This window comes from Loxodonta africana, chromosome 14 (assembly GCF_030014295.1).
Source record: "Loxodonta africana isolate mLoxAfr1 chromosome 14, mLoxAfr1.hap2, whole genome shotgun sequence".
NCBI classification, from domain to species: Eukaryota; Metazoa; Chordata; class Mammalia; order Proboscidea; family Elephantidae; genus Loxodonta; species Loxodonta africana.
Window position 1 is genome coordinate 15,953,388 of NC_087355.1, and position 17,460 is coordinate 15,970,847.

Here is a 17,460-nt window from a genome sequence, read left to right on the forward strand (position 1 = left end):
TAACAGATACAGTCAAGATGCTGGTGCCAGACAGAGCCCAAACAACCAGGTTAGACTTTCCAGAATGCTTTTACAAAGCCTAGTTTGGCCTGGTCATGCCTGTTGCTACAGAGCTGATGCTATCTGAAGCTTAAGTTGAGCTAAGGGTGATTTCCATGCACGTGGTCAGCTTGAGGTTGAGAAGATTCGATTTTAAGAGGTAAAAAAAGTAACTGTGTTTATTGATTTTTCTGTGTGGAGTATGATTTCCTTTTTAATTAGAAAAAAAATTATTAACAAGAAAAGCTTTGGTACCCAACAGAATGAAATATTGCCCAATTGCCATTGTCCTTCCTGTGGCTACTATGCCAGTCTATCTCACTGAAGGTCTCTCTAGCCCTCAGTGGCTCTTTACTTCCTCAAACGTGGTGTCCTTCTCTAGCGATTGAGCCTTCCTGATGACATGTTCAAAGCAAGTAAGTTGGGCAATGATCCATAAAGTTTTCATTAGCTTCTTTTAGGAAGTAGATTGTCAGGCCTTTATTCCTAGTTTGTCTTAGCCTAGATGCTCTGCTGAAACCTGTCCACCATGGGTGACACTGCTGGTATTTGAAATACTGGAGACATCCCTTTCAGGATCACAGCAGCATGCAGGCCACCACAGTACAACAAAATGACTGGAGGAAAAATCTTGATTAGCCAGATTCAAATTAAAATTAAATGCTAAGTTTTCTTGATTGCTCTGGACACTGCACTACAAGAAGGAAAAGACAGGCAAAAAAAAAAAAAAAAAAAAAAATCAAACAGAATAGAAGAGATTTATTGAGAACACTGTTTCTCCGGCACTTCCTAGAATGAAAGTACTTGTCAGTCAGAAGCATGGGGGAGGAGAGATGGCTGTGAAGAAGGGTGCAGACGGAGTAGCAACTGACAGTGCAGCTGAGTACTGAAGCCAGTCAACTACCAGTGCTGGAAAGCAGATCTGGATGGGATCTATCAGGGAATCAGTCAGCAACTGGGCAACTCAACTCAACAAGGAAGCACTCTGTGGTGAGTGAATAAGGCGATCAGATCCCTGCCTTCGTAGGAATTTTTAACTTGTGGCTTGTGCACAACAGAAGAATTGAGGTCTTGTCCTTTGGCCCTGACAGAAGGTGTGAAAACCCTCCACACCAAACTTTGAGTCCTATTGGCAGTGTGATGGTTAAGATTTTGTGTCAGTTTGGCTGGGCCATGATACTCAGTGTTTTGGCAGTTGTATAATGTTGTGATCACTTTCCTGTTGAAATTGGGTGTGTGATCACTCCCATGATGGAACCCGCTGAGTGGTACTGGTGGGTGTGGGGCCTGTGGCGACTTACTGCTCCCTCAGTCTTCATCTCTCTACCTTCTGCTGCCTACTTTCTTCCTGCTTGCCTTGCAAAAGTTGTTGGCTTGTTCTGGATCCAGCAGCTGTCTCTTGCCTGACCTCTGGTTCTTGGGACTTGAGCTAGCAGCTTACCTGTCCATCTTGGGATTTGCCGATCTTCACAGCCTGCAAGCAAGAGTCCTCCTTCCCGGCTTGCCTACTTTGGGTTCACCAACCCCTGCAGCTAAGTGACTCAGGAGAAACCTTGCGGTCTTCCTGCTGACTTCTGGGACTCCTCGACTGTCACAACTTGTGAATGAGATCCCTGCTCTCCAACCTGCTCATCCTGGGTTCACCAGCTTCTGCAGCTTCGTGAATTGGGAAGGAACTCTATCCTGACCCAAGGACTTGGGACGTTCCAACCCCTACAATCGGGTGAGCTGTTTCCTTAATATAAAATCTCTCTATATATATTTACACACATTACTAGTTTTGCTTCTCTAGAGAGCCCAGCCTAAGAGGCAGAGACACAGCCGGTTTCCTATGCTTTCTTGCTGAGGGCATCTGCTGGCTTTGGCATAGCCCTTGTAACTGAGATGTCTAGCTAGGATTCCTGACCCCGATGTCCAAACCCTTTGTCTGGTGGGTCTCTGACTCCCCAGTCCCCAGGTTTCTTAGCCCGACTCCCCACCTTCCTCCTCTTGGAGTCTGAGATTTCTCTGCCCACAAGACTTTCCCATTCCTTCCTACCATCTGGCCCTCTTTTTACTTCTCGGTGTTTCCCTGCCTTCATTCTACTTGAATCCCAGTCCTGGCCCCTAAGCTGCTCCGTACTGTATCATAAAAATGAACATGGTGAGGCACCGCAAGTTCTTCAACCCTATACACTTCATCAAGGCAGGAACCTGCTCACCGCTGCGTGCCCATCCCCTAACGTCGCCCCCAACCCCAAACCTGGCATGGGATGGACATTTGAGAAAGAATGAAAAAGTAAATAAAGCTGATTACATATAACTTAGCCCAAGCAAGAAACCTAGAAAGATTTTTAATATGGATTGAAAGAAAAAGATGTTTCTGCTCAATCACCAGTTTATCAGAAAATTAAAACTAAATGCTTATATATTTCTGGTTAATTGAACTGTAGATCCTAAGTATTTTAGCCTGGCTTCCTCAAAGTCCGTCAGACATGCCAAACAGCCTCCTACTTCAGGGCTTTTTATTTGCTACTCCTTCTGCCTGGAATGGAAACCCTGGTGGCGTAGTGGTTAAAAGCTATGGCCACTAACCCAAAGGTTGGCAGTATGAATCCACCAGATGCTTCTTGGAAACTCTTTGGGGCAGTTCCACTCTGTCCTATAGGGCCTACTCTCTCCTACAGGGTCGCCATGAGTGAGAATTGACTTGACGAAACGGGTTTGTTTGTTTTCTGCCTAGAATAATTTTTCCTCAGTTCCCTGCAAAGCTTCTGTGTTCTAGAACTTTCCACCCTCAGTTCTCTCCATGGCTCACTTCCTTCAGGTCTCTGCTCAAATGTTACCACACCAGGGAGGCCTTCCCTGACCCTATCTAAAATGACAGTGCTCCATCGCTGTACCTTTACTCTGCTTAGTTTTCTTCCCACTCGATGCAGACGTTTATGAGTCTATGTCTGTCTCTTCTCACTAGAATTTATAAGCTTCATGAGGAAACACCTTTGTTTTCTTCCCTAGTATATCCTCACTCCCAGGAATGGTGCCGGTATGAGACAGGTCCTCAGTAACTACTTCAGTGAATGCGTGACTGAAAGCATAAGCCTAAATATGAGTTTTAAAACCTGTTGCTTAAAACTACTTTTTAAATTAGTACTTCAGTTCAACTAAGTAACCATTACCATTGGACCACATAAGAAATTATAAAAGAGAATAGCCTATTGCATTTGCTTTTATTACTTTTAACTATGGATTAAGCTTATGTTTATAAGGCATTGTGACATATGGATAAATTTTCCTCATTTTTATCCACTCTTTTGATCCTAATTAACCTACTCTGAAATATGCCACTACACATAAAATGTATCTATACATGAATCATACAAGCACATACCAAGGTTAAAACCCACTTAGGCATAGCGAATCCTGAGCTTTTCTTACGAACTCATATTTAATCTTTAAATAGATCTTCTCATGGGGCTTTTGACAATCTGATAGACAAAGTACATTGATGAATTAATGCTTTTAAAGCCACCCACTCTTCATTCACACATAATTCTATCGAAAAATTTTTCTCATGCATAGAATCCAAAGTTTATTAGAGGTTACCAGTGGTGGTGGGGGGTGGGGAAGCAGGAATCTTAGCTTGGGCAGCCCTGAGCTTCTGTTAATGGTGGTGGAAAAATATGGAAATGGATTGTGGTGATGGTTGCACAACATGATGAATGTAACCTATGTCACAGAATTATACGTGTAAAAACTGTGGAATTGATTAATTTTTGTTATATATGTTTTTACTACAATAAAACCATTAATTTTTTTTTTTTTTTTCTCATATGCAGTGGGAAGTCCCAAGCCTACACTGTGAGAAAACGTACATCAAAAGTGGGCAATAGTCAGCATCGGAGTGTCATGTTAGAAACCAGATCCCAATCTTTGGCCTCCATGCTAAGCCAGAGCACCCTGAAAAGTATACATACACTCACCATTCCTGGGAAGTTGGTGGTCAAAACGGATAGTATAAAAGGATTGTAAATGAAGACTAGGATAAGCAAGGGGCAGGGGAAGTGGTGTGTGTGTGTGTGACAAGGTGATCTGAATGTCCAGGAAAAATTGTGCAGGTTGTTGAAAAGTGGCGAGGTTCACTGATTTCTTTTAAGTTTTCCAAGAAAGTGTTAAACTTTTATGTTATTAAAAGATAAGGCAGAATCTTTGGCTGCTCCTTCTCAATAACTGGGACTAAAGCGTCTATAAAGAAGCCCTGCAGCTTCTTTCTCTTACCAGAAGGTAGATATAACAAATAAAAATCCTGGTTCTGAAGTTAGAAAAACATTCACTTGACCTTAGGAAAATGGCTTAATTTCCCTGAGCCTCAGTTTCCTTACCTGTTAAATAGGGACAATAATAATGTCTATTTTTTATCGTAAGTTTTTGTAGATATTAAATCAGATAATGTACATATACTACTTAGCCCAGAATTTGTGATTTAGTTAGCACTCAACAGGTTAATATTGATGATTATTTTTCCACATTCTTTCTGCTCTCCTTACCCATTCTCTTTGCCCCATTTCCCTTCCCTTTATTTTTTACCCCAGCATAGAGCCTGTCATGGATTAAACTGTGTCCCCTAAAAAGTTGTGTCAGCTTGCCTAGGCCATGATTCCCAGTATTGTATGGTTGCCCTCCATTTTGTGATCTGATATAATTATGTGTTATAAATCCTAGCCTCTATGCCTGTGGTTATGGTCCCATCTGGGAGTGAATTGTCTGCTACGTTAATGAGACGTGATTAGATTGTGTTCATGAGGACTAGGGTAGTGTGCACCACCCTTGCCTGAGTCACAACTTATGTCTTACAAGAGATAAAAGGAGAGAGAAGTGAGCAGAGAGGAGGGACCTCCCACCACCAAAAAAGAACAGCCAAGAGCAGAGTGTGTCCTTTGGACTGGGGTCCCTGTGCTGAGAAACTCCTAGACCCAGGGAAAGATTGATGCCAAGACCTTCCCCCACAGCTGAAAGAGACAGGAAGACTTCCCCTAAAACTGGCACCCTGAATTAGAACTTCTAGCCTCCTAAACTGTGAGAGAATAAATTTCTGTTGGTTAAAGCCATCCACTTGTGGTATTTCTGTTATAGAAGCACTAGATAACTAAGACAGAGCCCAATTGTAATTCTATTTCTAAACATTTATTAAGCATCTATCAGTCATCATTAAACAATATTTCAAAAGAATCAATATGTATGTGTGGATTTACTAAACAATTATCAGAAGCAATGGGCTGAAAGACATGAATCAGACACTGTGTACTTTGTCGCTGCCCAGTGGGTGCACAATCACACAGTGATGCAATGTGGATTGTTACTCTGTAGCTTGGGGCAACCTTGCCATTGGTGGCTGGCCTTGATGGGGAGTGAAGACTGCAGTGTTTGGATTCTTGAGAAGGCCCATTCCCATTTGGAATGGAGGCCTCTGGATAAGTGCTGCCTGGAGTGAGGGTTAGGGTGGAGAGGGACCACTTGTCCTACCTCCTAGGGTTCCTGAGCAGACTGTAGGGATTTTGAGGGAAAGATTCTCTCAGAAGTCTGAGAAGTGGGCATACCTAGAAAATTGCAGTGTTCCACTCAGAGACATTTGGCTCCACTATAGCTAGACAAGAAGCTGGGGAGAATGTTTCACAGAGCCCCCTCTCTCTGCTCTTTCCCTGCTGATACTTCTGTTGTACCTGACCTGTTCCCCACCACTTCCCACTATCTTCACTCCCAGCCCCCAAGTTCCTGCTTCTGCAAATTCTTTCAGTTCCCTGAAGGAGATTCATACTTTCTTCTTTGGTTGCTGCTTCCTCTGCCTGGAATATTCTTCTTGACCTGGCTAAGTCCCATTTGACCTCAAGACACAGCCTAAGTTCCACCTCTTGAAAGTTTTCCTTCAACCTTATCCCTACAATAAGGTGCCTCCAATGTATTCTGTGGTCTCAATGCTTTTTGCTGTTACAGCCCCTGTCACTTGGTATGTAATTGCCATGACCTTGCACTCTTCTGTAGAAGACCTTGCACAGCTCCTATTGAAACTGTATTTGTTTAATCTCTGTGTCTGTAACACATAGTTAGTGCCTGATACATAGAAAGTGCTTAGGAAATGTTTGTAGAACAAATAATAAAAATCTCCTGGAGACTTGCAGACAACATGGCGCCAATGACAGAAGCACCATGCCATGGCTCCACGGCAAAGACCCAAAAAGCTAAGTAAAACAGGGACAGATGTCAACCCTGAAACCCAAAGTGTCAAATGAAGAGACAAAGAGTTCAGCCAAGCACTGAATGGAATAAGAAACTTACAGAGAACAGAGAGCGAGGAGATATACGTGCAGAGGTCTCCTATCAGCTAATGCAGCATGGATTCGCCATCTTGGACTCCTGTCAGAGATCAGCAGACAGGTAGCATGAGAAAGGAGCTTCATGGAGCTCCCAGCAGGAGACAGAGCACCCAGTAACCAGCAATACACGCTTTCCTACCCCCATCCTCTCCCCGCTGCTCTACCTCTGCTTTTCCTGGCTGGCAGCAGTGGCTCAGCTGGCCAGGAAGTGCAGTGTCCATGCTACTTGGATTCAACCTGACCACAGGGAGTACAGGAAAGTAGCTTCACGAGGTTCCCAGCAGGAGACAGAGCACTCTGTAACCAAAGATACACCCTTTCCTAACCCCCACCCTTCTCTCTTCCCCACCTCCTGGCCTCCTCTGCTTCCAGCCAGCTGCAGTCTCTTGGCCAGAAGGCAAGAGCTTCGGCCCAGGCCACTTGGGATTCACCCCACCCACACTGGCTGTCTCCCTGAGTGCCATTTGTCTGATGCTAATGTTGCTCTTTTCTGTTTCTTTTGGTTTCTTCCGTACCTCCCATCACCTCCCCCTCCTTTCTCTTGAACACCTGGCTCCATGTGCCATCTTTGCTTCTTCTTGAAAGGCTGTGAAGCACCACTAGACTGGGGAACCACTCCCCTGGCCCACGACACCACACTGGTGGGATTCCTGGGGCCTCCCCCCCCACTTTGTTTTGTTTTGCTTTGTTCTACTCTGTTTATTCATTTGTTTTCTTTTTCTTTTCATGGCTGGGGAGCCCCTTCTAGCCAGGCTGCACTGCATGGCTTAGGAGCCACTTCCCCAGTCTGTGTAGCCCCGGGGGCATTTAATTCTTCTTTCTTTCTCTGTTTTTTCCTTTCTGTCTCTCTTGATTTCTCCATTCTTGTCTCTCTATACTTCCCTTCTTTCCCTATCTCCTGAATACCTGGAACTGTGTGATATCTATACCCCCTCTAGCCAGGCTATATTTTGCAGCCTGGGAGCCACTTCTGTGGTCTTTGCAGCCACACTGGTGGGACCACTGCAGGCTTTTCTTTTCTTTCTTTCCAAATTTTTATCCAGTTATTTCTTTTTCTTTTACCCTTCTCTTTTCTTTTTTCCACTTCTCAGTTTCTCATCTCTCCACTCCAATACAAGCTGCCTTAGTACTTTTTTCTTTTGGGCTCCTGCTTCTCTCTCCTCGCTCTTCTCTTTCCCTTACCTATATTAGCTCCACACATCACAACCTACCCCCTCATTCCTGCCTACCAGCACCATGCACTGGACATCATACCCCTGAGCAGCACAGGCATGGCCTACTAGAACCTGCCCTGCACTGATTGCTGGCCTGCCCTGTTGGCCCTAGTATATGTACCAAACAACCCATCCCAGCCCTGCCCCTTCAGCTGGACCTACCCTGCTTCACCATAGCTAAGTGACTGGCCCTGTCCATTGGACAAAGAGGAGAAAAGTATCATAAACACAGATGAGCAAACAACAAAGAACACGCAGACTGCTCAGACATAACCAAATAAAACCAAAAAAAAAAAGTAGAAGGAAACAAATAAATCTACAATCAATAAATGAAGAAAACAACTACTGAATGTCTCGAAGACAGCAGACAATATCAAAACATTGAAAACCAGTACAGGATGGCTCTAGTAGGCATCCAAAATAAAACACCAGATGACTTTCCAGTTGGAGAAAAGGCACTAAAACTACCTGACAGGAAATTCAAATATCTAATATTCAGAGCTATCCAAGAGTTGAAGCAAAAAGCACACAAAAATGAGGAAAAAATAGGCAAATTCGTGGAAAAGGCAGACAAATTCACAGAAAATACAGGTAAAAAAGTGGAATAATTCAGGAAAATAATGCATGAACAAAATGTCTAAATAAATTCACAAGTAGAAATCAAACAAAAACAACAACTAGAAATCCAAAAGATAAACAACAAAATTTCAGAAATGGACAGTGTCATAGAAGGGCTGAGGAGCAGGTTTCAAATGATGGAAGACAAAACCAGCAAAACTGAAGACAAACACTTGGATATAACTGTTTGAGGAAAGATCAGAAAAAAGAATGACGAAACCATGAGAACTATGTGGATACAATCCAAAGCAAAAGTTTACAAGTGATTGGAGTTCCAGAACAGGGAGAGAAAATGGAAAACTCATGAAAGAAGAAAAGCTGACCATCCAAGAAGCTCAACCAAACCCATATAGGATAGACCCCAAAAGAATATCACCAAGGCATATCAATATCACACTCGCTAAAACCAAAGACAAAGAAAGAATCCTGAGAGCAGCTTGAGAAAAACAAAAAGTCACATAGAGAGGAGAAACAATAAGACTAAGCTCTGAGTATTCAGCACAAACCATGCAGACAAGAAGGCAATGGTATGACATATATAAAACCTTGAAAGAAAAAAAAAAAAAATGCTGACCAAGAACAATATATCCTGCAAAATTCTCATTCAAATATGATGGTGAAATTAGGACATTTCCAGATAAACAGAAATTAAGGAAATATGTAAAATCCAAACAAAACTTGCAAGAATTATTAAAGGGAGTCCTTCAGTCTGAGACCACAGCCCAAAGCTAGGATACAAGATTGTATAAGATTGTATCAGCCAGATACAAAGCTAGGAAATGAACTCTCAAGGACTATCGAAAACCAAAAGAATTACAACAGGGAACCAGAGAGGTTAATCTGTAAATGATAAAAATGTCAGAACAATAAAAGAGGGAATAACTGGTGTAGGTATAGAACTTTCTAATGGAGAGGAAGGCAACGTGATACCGAGTAATAATAGACTGGTTCAAATCTAGGAAGATAGGGGTAAATTTCAAGGTAACCACAAAGAAATTTAACAAACCAACTCATCAAAATAAAGAAGAAAAACATAAAGTCTCAATAAAAACAAAATCTAAAAAAAAAAAGAAAAATCCACAAACAAATGGAATTCAGCATAAGACAGTAACAGGAACAAAGGAAATGTCAGCACCACAAAAAAAAAGCACTACAAAATGACAGCAATAAACTCACACCTATGAATAATTACACTGAATGTAAATGGCCTAAATGCCCCATAAAGAGACAGAGAGTGACAGAATGGATAAAAAAAAAAAACAAGATCCATCAATATGCTGTCTACAAGAGACACACCTTAGAAATAAAGATGTAAATTTATTAAAAATAAAAAGATGGAAAAATGTATCAAGCAAATAACTACCAAAAAAAAGGAGTGGCAATGCTAATCTCAAATAAAATAGACTTTAAAACACAATCTGCCATAAAAGATAAAGAAGGGCACTATATAATGATTAAAGGGATGATCCATCATTAAAATTTAACCATAATAAACATTTATGCACCCAATGACAGGGCTCCAAAATATATAAAACAAACTCTAACAGCACTGAAAAGAGAAATTAACAGTTCCATAGTAATACTAAGAGACTTCAACACACCATCTTCGGTAAAGGACAGAACATCTAGAAAGAAACTCAACAAAGATGCAAAAGAGCTAAAGGGTACAATCAGCCAACTGGAACTCATAGACATATATGGAACACTCCACCCAACAGTTGCAAAGTGCACATTCTTTTCCAGTGTACATGGAACTTTCTCCAGAATAGACCACATCTTAGGCCACAGAGTAACCCTCAACAAAATCCAAAACATTGAGATAAAACAAAGTATCTTCTCTGACCACAGCACCATCGAAGTAGAAATTAACAACAGGAAGAGAGAGGGGGAAAAAAAAAAAATTCCATGGAAACTGAATAACACCCTGCTTAAAAACCACTAATAGAAGAAATCAAAGAGAGAATAATAATAATTAAAAAAAAAAAACCTAATTCAAAATGGATCAAAGACCTAAATGTAAAGCCAAAAACTATGAAATTCATAGAAGAAAAAATAGGATCAATGCTTGAGGCCCTAATACACAGAATTAACAGGATACAAACCATAGCCAACAACAAACAAACTTCAGAAGATAAGCTACATAACTGGGATCTTCTAAAAATTAAATACTTAACGCAAGTCAAAGGTCTTCACCAAGAGTTAAAAGAGAACCTACAGACTGGGAAAAAGTTTTTGGCTATTACCAATCAGACAAAGGTTTAATCTCTAAAATCTACAAGAAAACCCAACACCTCTACAACAAAAAGACAAATAATCCAGTTAAAAAATGGGCACAGGAAATGAACAGACACTTTACTAAAGAAGACATTTAAGCAGCTGACAGACACATGAGGAAATCGATCATTAGCCATTAGAGAAAAGCAAATCAAAACCACAGTGAAATACCATGTTACCCCTAGCGTTACTGGCACGAATCAAAAAAAGCAGAAAATAACAAATGTTGGAGAGGCTGCTGGGAAATCAGAACTCTTATGCACTGCTGGTGGGAATGCAAAATGATACAACCATTTTGGAAAACGATATTGTGCTTTCTTAAAAAAAAAAAAAAGCTAGAAATAGAAATACCATATGATCCAGCAATCTCACTCCTAGGAATATATCCTAGAGAAATAAGAGTCATCACATGAAGAGACATATGCACACCTATGTTCATTGTAGCATTGTTCACAATAGCAAAAAGATGGAAACAATCTAGGTGCCCATCAACAGATGAACGGATAAACAAACTATGGTATATACACACAATGAAGTATGATGGAATGATAAAGCACAACGTATCTGTGAAGCATCTCACAAGATGGATGAATCTGGAGGGCATTATGCTGAGTGAAATAAGGCAGTCACAAAAGGAAAAATATCATATGAGATCACTACTGTAAAAACTCATGAAAAGGTTTACATACAAAAGGAACCAATATTTGATGGTTACAAGGAAGGGGAGGGGTGGGGAGGGAAAAACACTAAATAGACCATAGGTAAGTGGTAACTTTGGTGAAGGTAGGACAGTACACAATACTGGGGAGACCAGCACAACTTTTCCAAGGCAATGTTCTGAAAGCTCCATAGACGCATCCAAACTCCCTGAGGAACCAAATTGCTGGGCTGAGGGCTGTGGTGACCATGGTCTCAGGGAACATCTAGCTCAATTGGCATACCATAATTTATAAAGAAAATGTTCTGCATTCTACTTTGGTGACTAGAATCTGGGGTCTTAAAAGCCTGTGAATGGCCACCTAGGATATTCCACTGGTCTCCCCTCTTCAGGAGCAAGGAAGAATGAAGAAAACTAAAGATACAAGGAAAGATTCGTCCAAAGGACTAATGGACCACCTCTACCACGGCCTCCGCCAGACCGAGTCCAGTACAACTGGATGAGGCCCGGCTACTACCACTGGCTGCTCTCATAGGGATCACAATAGACTGTCCTGGACAGAGCTGGAGAAAAATGTAGAACAAAATTCTAATTCAAAAAGAAAGACCAGGCTTACTGGCTTGACAGAGACTGGAGAAACCCTGAGAGTATGGTCCCCAGACACCCTTTTAGCTCAGTAATAAAGTCATTCCTGAGGTTTACCCTTCAGCCAAAGATTGGACAGGCCCATAAAAAAAAACAAGACTAAAAGGGCACACTAGCCCAGGGGCAAAGACTAGAAGGCAGGAGGGAACATGAAAGCTGGTAACCAGGAACCCAAGGTTGAGAAGGGAGAGTGCTGACATGTCATGGGGTTATTGACCAATGTCATAAAACAATATGTGTAAAAAATACTAACTGTTAAATGAGAAACTAGTTTGTTCTGTAAACCTTCATCTAAATTACAATAAAAAAAAATACTATAAGAAAAAAGAATCTCCATTACTTCCTCTCTATATACCCCATCCAATTGTGAGCTACTGATTGCTGCCTCCAAATGGTTAAATAAAATAGTGTTGAAAACATGTACGTTTTCACCTGTCACCTTGGTTGTTGGAAAGATAAACGCCTATTTGGCAATGAAGATTTTGTAAGGCTTACCCTCCTTGGAATAAAGGGATTGTGCATACTTTACATCCTAACAATGACTGATCTGTGTTCATTGCTACATTGCTCCTTGCTCTGCTAACAGAGAATATGGGTGTCTTTCACTACTTAGGAAAGTGGTACAATTTTTTTAAATGACCAAAATTCCACCATATATTACCTCACATTCTTGTCAGACTGAACAAAAATATAACATTGATTTCATTCTCTTTACTCTACCCTCCAAAAGGGGAGGACCAATGGTTTTTTTTTTTTTTTTTAAAGAGTGTGGACTCTTTTCTTTGTTCTTTCTTGAGATAATATATAGAGGCATCACATGCCACATGGCCCTAGGCAGCAATTACAGTAGAAGAGTAGGATGCAGGTTCAAAAATGAAGCTGAAAAGAGAATATTCATTGGACATTGATGGCTGCTCTACTTGACTTCAGAGAAACTGACAGAGAGGTCATTGCAGAGTAATTGTGAGGATTTACTGAATATAAAGAACATAAAGAAAACAGAAATCTTCACTATTGGACCAATAAGCAACATCATGATAAATGGAGAAAAGACTGAAGTTGTCAAGGATTTCATTTTACTTGGATCCACAATCAACACCCATGGAAATGGCAGTCAAGAAATAAAATGGTGCATTGCATCAGGCAAATCTGCTACAAAAGACGTCTTTAGAGTGTTAATAAGCAAAGATATCACCTTGAAGACTAAGGTGCACCTGACCCAAAGCCATGGTGTTTTCAATCGCCTCATATGCATGTGAAACCTGGACAGTGAATAAGGAAGACCAAAGAATTCATACCTTTGAATTTATAGTGTTGGCCAAGAATAATGAATATATCATGGACTGCAAAAAGAATGAACAAATCTGTTTTGGAAAAAGCACAGTCAGAATGCTCCTTAGAAGCAAGGATGGTGAGACTACAGCTCATATACTTTAGACATGGTATCAGGCGGAATCAGTCACTGGAGAAGGACATCATGCTGCGTAACGTAGAGGGTCAGCTAAAGGGGGAAGACTCTCAAGAAAATGGATTGACACAGTGGTTGCAACAATGGGCTCAAGCATAACAATGATTGTGAGGGTGGTGCAGGACCAGGTTTATTGGTCCTGTTTTGTTCTGTGGTACACAGGGTCGCTATGAGTTGAAGCTGAACTTGCTGGCACCTAACAACAACATTGAATGAAAAACATTGCTGTCCAAAAAACTAGCTCTACTGTGTTCATTAATTTTCTTCAAAATAATCTCTTCCACCTACTTTGCTTGGGGTTCCCCTTGGTGCTGGTGACTGATCTTCCATGCCTGACAGTGGGTATGCCTGGGGAATCCCAACTTTGATTTACTTTCCAACAATATCATCACTTAGGATCTGGCAAATAAATGCTGAAGAAAGGCTCCAAAACTCTGAATTTTCTGGCAAACTTCAAAGATGAGTATAAAAATATGCACTGAACACAGAATTGTTAAAATGCTTCTTGCATCCCTGAGGTGCCTCTAGGAGAATGTCTTAAAAATGTCACCATAAAGAGGGACAATATTATCACTGCCACCAAAGAGAGTTTCTACATAAACTTCTAAAGTATAACAATATCGTTGACCAGCTAGGAGGTCATGTGATTTTGAGAAAACAAAACAAAAAAGCGCACAGACTTTGTAGTGACAGGCTAGGTTCAAACCATTGCTCCCTCACTTAGTAGCTGTGTAACCTTGGGCAAATTACTTAACTTTGTGAAGCCTATCTTTCCTATCTTTAAATTTGGATTCCTGACTACCTCACAAATTTATTGTTCACTCACTCAATTAATTAATAAATGTTTATTTATTCAGGAATTACTAGAAAACAGACATCATGCTGGGTGCTAGAGATTAAAAAATAAGATACAATTTTCTTCCTCAATGATTTCATTGTCTAGGAGCAGAGAGAGTAGAATAAATAAAATAATTGCTGTACATTGCAATAACTGCCTTATTGTTAAAATTGTTGTTAGCTGCCATTAAATCAATCCCTGACTCATTGTGACTCCGTGCACAATGGAACAAAACACTGCCCGATCCTGCATCATCCCCATGATCAGTTGTGAGCTGGACCGTTATGATCCATAGGGTTTTTATTGTGTGATATTTTGCAACTATATCACCAGGCCTTTCTTCCTATTCTGTCTTAGTCTAGAAGCTCCACTGAAGCCTGTTTAGCATCATAACTATCTGCAAGCTTCCTCCACAGACAGGTGGTAGCTGCACTTGAGGTACATTGATTGGGAATCGAACCCGGGTCTCCCACATGGAAGACAAAAACTCTACCACTGAACTACCACTGCCCCTGATAACTGCCTTACTACTAGAAAATTTAAGGCACTGAGTTAGTACAAAAGATAAAGTAATCAGGTCTACTTGGGACAAACAAGGAATGCTTCTAAGAAGAGGTGATGTTTAAACATCATATGATTTTTAACAGTTGAGCAGAAGTGGGGAATGGAAAGACATTGAATGAAAAGCAACAGACTCTTCAATGACATAACGTGAGAAAACTTCAAGAGTTTGAGAAAACGCAAGTAGTTCAGTGTCTATGTTAAAGAAGTAGGTGAGAGCTTGGCAACCATTTGGGTGAGAGCGGTTAGCAAAAGGATAACGACCAGTTTTCTGCACGAACTGATTCGGTTGAGAGTGATATTCTTTACTGAGGGACATAAGGGGAGTGATATTCAGAGGAAGGGGTGAACGATAAAAAGTTAGGGACGAGCCAAATGTGCGGGTTCCATGAAAGGTCTACATGAAAATGTGGGCAGTTCAGTGTTCTGGTCTGGAGTTCAGGAGGGAGAGCTGAATCGGAGATCCACAATCAGAACCTAGAGCCTTATATATGGGTCCGGATGAGCACTTGGACCCTCCCCCCCAGACCAGCTAGGCTCAGGCACTATTAGGAAGCCTGACTGGCAGAGGAGGGGCATATCTGCCCTTAAATTGCAGCAGTAGAGGTCTGAGGGGGAGCCCACGGTTCCAAGCTTTGGGGAAAGGAATGACGTACTTGAAAGTCCTGTGGTACATCCTTAGGGAAAAAACCCTGCATAAACCAGAAAGTACTGTCAAAATAATGCAAGTTATTTTATTTGCTTGCATTTCCTTTAAACTTTGAGTGAACGCATAGACCATAACAATGCTGCTTTAAAAGCCCGCTTCGTTCCCACTTACTTTCTTTTCATCACACACTGCTCCTCCAACTCTTGTATTTCCTGAAAAACCTGCTCCCATTCCTATCTCCCACATCTCCCTATTCTACATCACAAAATCTCCAAGGAACTGTCTGGTCAGGCAGAAAGAGGCTTCTCTGGAGGGTGAGGGAGAAGAAGAAATGAAGCCAGCAAAGTCAGGATCCTTTTAGAGGCAGGAGGAGGAGAAAGGTTGGGAGGACTCATGCATTAATAGTTTTTTTGCTGTTACAGTAGAATCAAAACCAGGCTGATCATCTAAATAAGTCATGCATGTAAAGGGGCTTAGCAGAGAGCAAGGATCCTAGGAAGAGGGAGTGGGAGCCAAGCCCAAGAAGAAGGCTCTAAGGAGTGGGTGGAAAGTATTTATCATCTGCCGAGATTCCTTGAGCTTCAGAGAACTGCTGCAGCAGCTTTTGTAAGTCCAGTGGTCTCTGGCTCTGAGGAAAAGAGCCAGTTAGAAGTACTGGTGAGACCTTGACATCAGTGGAAGAAAGAATAGAATAAAAGGAAAATAAGAGTCAGGACAGATGCTTAGGGAGAGGTCGAAGAATAAGAGACTGTCAGAGGCATGGAAGAGAACCAGGAGTGTAGGGGGTACTGGAAGTTAGGGAAATTTTTCAGGACTGCCAGGTGTCTGATAAGGAATGGAAAGTATACATTGGATTTGACAACTGAGAGGTCATGGATGACCTGAGCAAAAGTATCTTTAGTGGAATAGTGATAGCAAAAGGCATATTTCAGTGTGTTCAAAGGGGATGGAAGGTGAGAGTAACTCCCCTGAGAAGCCTGTGTGAGAAGCAGAGTGAGATAGGACAATAGCTAGGAGAACTAGTCCCTTCCCTCCCCTTTCTCACCCTCTGCCCTTCCTTCCTCCCTCCTTTCTGCTTCCTTTTCTCCCCACCCCCCCCCACCCCGATCCTTCTTTCCTGATGGATAAGACAAACCTCTTTAAAGGCAGTTGGGTAGGATCTAGAGTGAAGAGTGTAAAATTCCAGAATGGAAATGATAGAGAATATTGGGGGGAGGCATAGATGAAGGGATTTACCCTGAACAAGACAAGAAGGAATAACCCTTCTTTTGAGACTGGAGAGAAAGAAGGAGAGGGCAGACAAGAAAATTTTAGTGGGAGAGCAGGTGGTGATAAGTCAGCAAGTCAAGAGCGTTTTTATTCGCTACCAGTTGTCATGGAGTCAATTTCAAGTCATGGCGACCCCATGTGTGTCAGAGTAGAACTATACTCCACAGGGTTTTCAATGGCTTTGTTTTGGAAGTAGGTCACCAGGTCTTTCTTCTGAGGTACCTCTGGGTGGACTCAAACCCCCAATCTTCTGGTTAGCAGCCAAGCGCATTAGTTTCTCTGAAAGGGAGATGGAAAGGTCATCTTCTGAGAGTAAGGTATAGAGTCAGTGGTTGAGCAGAGGGATTTAGGAAGAGGAATGGCAGTTTGGAATAACCACTTAGGGAGAGAAAGGTAAGATAAATGGCACAGAGGGCTCATGTGTGGGACCACATGTGGAAGTCATATTTCTACATATAACGTATTTTTCTCCAGCTGCACTAGGATGAGGTGCAGAGATGCTCTCACAAGATGCATTTGGGATGCACGTTGAAGCAGGTTTTGTAGTATAGAGAAACATGCAGTGGTGACTTTCCAGCAGGAAGAAATAGTGTCATTTAGTGAAGTTAATGTCAAGGCCAAGAAGGTATTCTAAAATTGTTGGTTTCAAGTTTGGGCAGATAAACTGCAAAATATCAGGTGGTGCCACTTGGTTATTGGAGCTGGAGTTTGACTGCCCTTATCTTGAGACACAACAGGAATAATCAACTCCCTTTTCACCCAACTTAAGGCAAGGGGGACAAAAGAGTTTCCAACAAATCGAATTCTCTTGCCCTTGCAGACAACCTTCAACATTTCCAGAAGTAGAAGGACAGTGCCTTTTGGGAACATTTCTACC

General features: G+C 41.6%; 1 protein-coding gene across 4 annotated transcripts in view; it reads left to right on the top strand.

Moving 5' to 3' along the window:
• The first annotated feature begins 792 nt into the window (after positions 1 to 792).
• DNAJC5B (DnaJ heat shock protein family (Hsp40) member C5 beta) overlaps positions 793 to 17,460 on the top strand; it is a 157,823-nt gene continuing 141,155 nt past the window's right edge. For 3 of the 4 annotated variants that reach the window (XR_010317767.1, XR_010317768.1, XM_003408329.3), the window contains exons 1-2: positions 793 to 1,029; positions 1,513 to 1,762. The gene's annotated coding sequence lies outside the window, so the exon portion shown is untranslated. Of the gene's footprint in view, positions 1,030 to 1,512; positions 1,763 to 3,857; positions 10,231 to 17,460 lie in introns of those variants that run through there. The other variant, XR_002785182.2, reaches the window with a different exon arrangement.